At 47.7% G+C, this 4,487-nt stretch overlaps 1 protein-coding gene across 1 annotated transcript in view; it reads left to right on the top strand.

Moving 5' to 3' along the window:
• Nucleotides 1-2,673: 2,673 nt before the first annotated feature.
• The window catches only part of LOC137311612 (kazal-type serine protease inhibitor domain-containing protein 1-like), a 20,825-nt gene continuing 19,011 nt past the window's right edge, over nt 2,674-4,487 (top strand). The window contains exon 1 of the mRNA XM_067978709.1: nt 2,674-2,920. The gene's annotated coding sequence lies outside the window, so the exon portion shown is untranslated. The remainder of the gene's footprint in view (nt 2,921-4,487) is intronic.

The raw sequence follows: 4,487 nt of genomic DNA, 5'->3' as shown, positions 1-4,487 counted from the left end.
TGAGTAGATCCCAAGATCTGCTTGAATGAAGAATCCCTTTCAGCCCATTTATTCCCACCCTTCCCCCAATCCCAACCCCACAGCCTCCCCATTACCCCATCCAGCTGTTTCTTGATTGAGCCCAGCGTCCTGGCCCCACCCATCCTCCCTGGTGACCCATTCCAGCTGTTGATCACACTCTGTGTAAAGAAATACTTCCTGACATCTGTCCTACACGTGCCCTTCGCTCCCTGACCCCGTGCCGTCTTGTTGGGTTTACGTTCTCTATCTCTTTAAGTAAGTTATGTCTTTCTATAGCGTCCCATCAATCAGTGAACGTGCCGTCTCATCATTAGGGCACTAGATTTATGTCCTCACCTGTTTACATTCCCTGTTTAGTGTTTACCATGTTCCTGCTCAGCTCTTTCCCGATTCATTGCTTCTCAACTCGGATCCAAGTGATGTCCGCCTGTATGAAGATGAATTACTTGCTGACATCTCACTCCCCTGTCCCGGCTTCATGTGACTCCTCGTTGTTTAATGTAATCAGCAATTTGTTACTTCACCAGTGACAGATCCACAAATCAAACATAATGTGTCTGTCTCCCTGTTTATTGCTCTCACTTTCTTTGTCTGTCTAACTTTCTCTCTGCCTCTTTCCATATATTTGTCTTTTTCCTCTCCATCGCTCATGTTCTGTCTCTCTCTCTCTCTCTCGCACTCTGTTTCCCTTTATGACTCTTCCTGTCTTTGCGTCTATGTGGCTCAGTATCTCTCTCTGTCCATCCGTCTCTCTCTCTCTTTTTCTCTCTATTGCTATCTCTTGCTGTCTTTCTCTGTTTCTCTCTGTCTTTCTGTCTTACTCTCAGTCTCTCGTACTGTCTTTCTGTTTCGCTCTGTTTTTCTATGTTTCATAATCTATGTCCCTCTGTCTCTCTACCTCTCTCCCTCCCCTCTCTGTCTCTGCTCACTTACTCACGCTCTCCCTCTCTTTCCCCTCTCTCTGCTCCTACCCCTCCCCATCCCCCTCTCTCCACCAACTGTCCCATCAAACACTCCCAGGGCAGGTACAGCATGGGTTAGATACAGAGTAAAGCTCCCTCTACACTGTCCCATCAAACACTCCCAGGGCAGGTACAGCACGGGTTAGATACAGAGTAAAGCTCCCTCTACACTGTCCCATCAAACACTCCCAGGGCAGGTACAGGGTTAGATACAGAGTAAAGCTTCCTCTACACGGCCCCAAATTTGAGCACCAAACTAAGTCCCAATGATATCCCCATTGCCAACACCAATGATTCTTGTGCCTCTCTGAGTGATGGCTAATATAGAAATAATAATTTTGTGCTGTGTAGCCCCACTCACCCTGACTGGGTGTACTGTCCATTATCATTTCCCTTAGAAACAGCAGAAGAGGAGACCTTCATCCCCTCTGCCTGGGCTGCACTTGAACCCAGGTTCCAGAGGTGGAAGGACAGTGTCTGACCCATTGCATCATCCAGTGGCCCATCAGAGGGGAAAGACCTCTTCCCTTGTGTTGGAGTTTATCGTCGTAGGAATTGCTGGACTAAAACAGACCAGGGTCCATCTAGTTCACCTTCTACCATCCTGGTAGTCGCATGATGCAACGATAATGGATTGTTGACCAATCACAGCAATCAATTTCTATCAATGAGTCTACAACAGACCCAGACATGAGGTGAGGAAAACCCCCAGCGGTGGAGAGCTTTGGGAACCAGAGGTCCAAAGTCACCCGTTCCTCCCGAGCCTCCGACACGTACCACATGTCAGGTCTCAAATTACTCATGGACTGTACCCCAAAATGTTATTTTTTGAAAGAAATCAATCTAATTTGTATTTGAATGAATCAATCGGGCTTCCCGTCACTTTCCCCGTGACAACCCCGGGAGGCTGGAGTAGCTGGGGTGGGTGGAAGGAAAGTCCACCGGGGATCTACTGAAATTTGCAGTGACATCAGTGCTGCAGCACCTCCACTGGTGGGAGGGTGTAATTACAACGTGACACGTTTACATAGGCAGTTTCCATTCTAAATATGGACCAAGGACATTATTATAGAAACAGTTGAGAGGAAGTGTGTGAAGAAGATTTTTAAATATATTACAGATATAATAAAGTGTGAGAGAGGCAGGTAGACGAAGAATAGAGAGGGAGATAAATAAAGTGAAAGAGGAACAGACAGAGACAGAGACAAGAGACACAAAGTGGGAGGACACTATAGAGAATGACCGAAACAAAAAGAAAGTGCGAAACTGAGAAAGATGAAGAAACTGGGAGACACAGAGGGGCAGAGATAGAGAAAGAAAGAGAAGCAATGGAGATAGAGAGGTAGAGACAGGGAGAGAGAGAGAGATAGAGGAGATAAAGAGAGAGATAGAGATAGGGATAGAAATAGAGATAGAGAGATAGGAATATGTAGAGTTAGAGATGGAGAGATAGAGATAGAGAGATAGAGATAGAGAGATAGGAATATGTAGAGTTAGAGATGGAGAGATAGAGATGGAGAGATAGGAATATGTAGAGTTAGAGATGGAGAGATAGAGATGGAGAGATAGAGATAGCAGAACAGAGGGAGAGACCGAGGGGCAGTTGTGGTGACAGAGATCCCCGGAATGTGAAGTGTTTTCCTTCCCGATGCTGAGGTAAAGGTTTAAAGGACATGTGGTTTCCTATTTAAGTGTCAGTGAAAGGGCGAGTGCTGGGAGTCGCATTTCACTTGAAGTTGTGGAGTCCTGAGACACGGGAGTGTAAAAACAGCCACCCTGAGCTTTCTGACTGGGCTGGGGAGGAGGTTCAGAATGTGCTTTCAACCAACTCTTGGAATGGGTTGTTAAGGAGAAGATTAACCGGGAATTAATTAGCCAGCCGAATCCTCACTCCAAACAGAACTGGGAATCGCAACAAATCTACCCGCACAGTAAAGGTAAGGAACAAATCAACTCGGTGCAGAGGGTGGGTTCGTGTTGAGTTCTGTTCAAATGCCGCTGGATCGGGAGCTCCTGGTTTTGTTGCTGAGGTTTGAGTCGCTCTGTTTGCTGCAGTCACTCTGTATCTGATTGAAGCTCCTTTCTGTATTGTGTCGGCCGGTGTGTGACAGGGTCGGTTCACTGTAATGATCCACAGGCTGCTCCTCTCTGTTCACTTAACTCAGAGATTGAACCTGAGAGATACAACAGGGATATACACACACAGGGATATACACACACAGGGACACACACACACCCAGGGACATATACACCCAGGGACACATACACACCGGGATATATACACACAGGGACACACACACAGGGACATATACACACAGACAGAGACAGAGAGACACAGACACACACAGGGAAAGAGATGCACAGATACATACACACACAAGGACATACATGGACACACACAGACAGGGACAGAAACTTAACTGGTCCAGCCACATAAATACTGTGGCTACAAGAGCAGGTCAGAGGCTGGGTATTCTGTGGCGAGTGACTCACCTCCTGACTCCCCAAAGCCTTTCCACCATCTACAAGACACAAGTCAGGAGTGTGATGGAATACTCTCCACTTGCCTGGATGAGTGCAGCTCCAACAACACTCAAGAAGCTCAACACCATCCAGGACAAAGCAGTCCGCTTGATTGGCACCCCATCCACCACCCTAAACATTCACTCCCTTCACCACCGGCGCACAGTGGCTGCAGTGTGTACCATCCACAGGATGCACTGCAACAACTCGCCAAGGCTTCTTCGACAGCACCTCCCAAACCTGCGACCTCTACCACCTAGAAGGACAAGAGCAGCAGGCACATGGGAACAACACCACCTGCACGTTCCCCTCCAAGTCACACACCATCCCGACTTGGAAATATATCGCCGTTCCTTCATAGTCGCTGGGTCAAAATCCTGGAACTCCCTTCCTAACAGCACTGTGGGAGAACCTTCACCACACGGACTGCAGCGGTTCAAGAAGGCGGCTCACCACCACCTTCTCAAGGGCAATTAGGGATGGGCAATAAATGCCGGCCTTGCCAGCGACACCCACATCCTATGAAGTAATAATAAAAAAAGACACATACATGGACACACACACACAGATAGGGACAGAGACGGACACAGACACGTACAGAGACAGGGACAGAGAGACACAGACACACACACAGGGTCATACACAGACAGGGACAGAGAGACACAGACACAAACAGGGACAGAGACAGTCACACTGTTTTCAGTGTTCTCACTCACCTGCTCTCTAACAGTCTGCTTTCATGTTTCCCAAGTGTCCCTGAAATCTTTTCATGTGTAACAGACATTTGCTGCAAATTCCTCACTTTGGGTGTGTCTCTCTCTCTATCCCTCTGTGTGTGTGTGTCTCTCTCTCTATCCCTCTGTGTGTGTGTGTCTCTCTCTCTATCCCTCTGTGTGTGTGTCTCTCTCTCTATCCCTCTGTGTGTGTGTCTCTCTCTCTATCCCTCTGTGTGTGTGTCTCTCTCTATCCCTCTGTGTGTGT

This window comes from Heptranchias perlo, unplaced genomic scaffold, assembly GCF_035084215.1.
Source record: "Heptranchias perlo isolate sHepPer1 unplaced genomic scaffold, sHepPer1.hap1 HAP1_SCAFFOLD_365, whole genome shotgun sequence".
Lineage (NCBI taxonomy): Eukaryota > Metazoa > Chordata > Chondrichthyes > Hexanchiformes > Hexanchidae > Heptranchias > Heptranchias perlo.
Note: the sequence above shows the minus strand (reverse complement) of the source record. Positions and strands in the feature narration are given on the sequence as shown.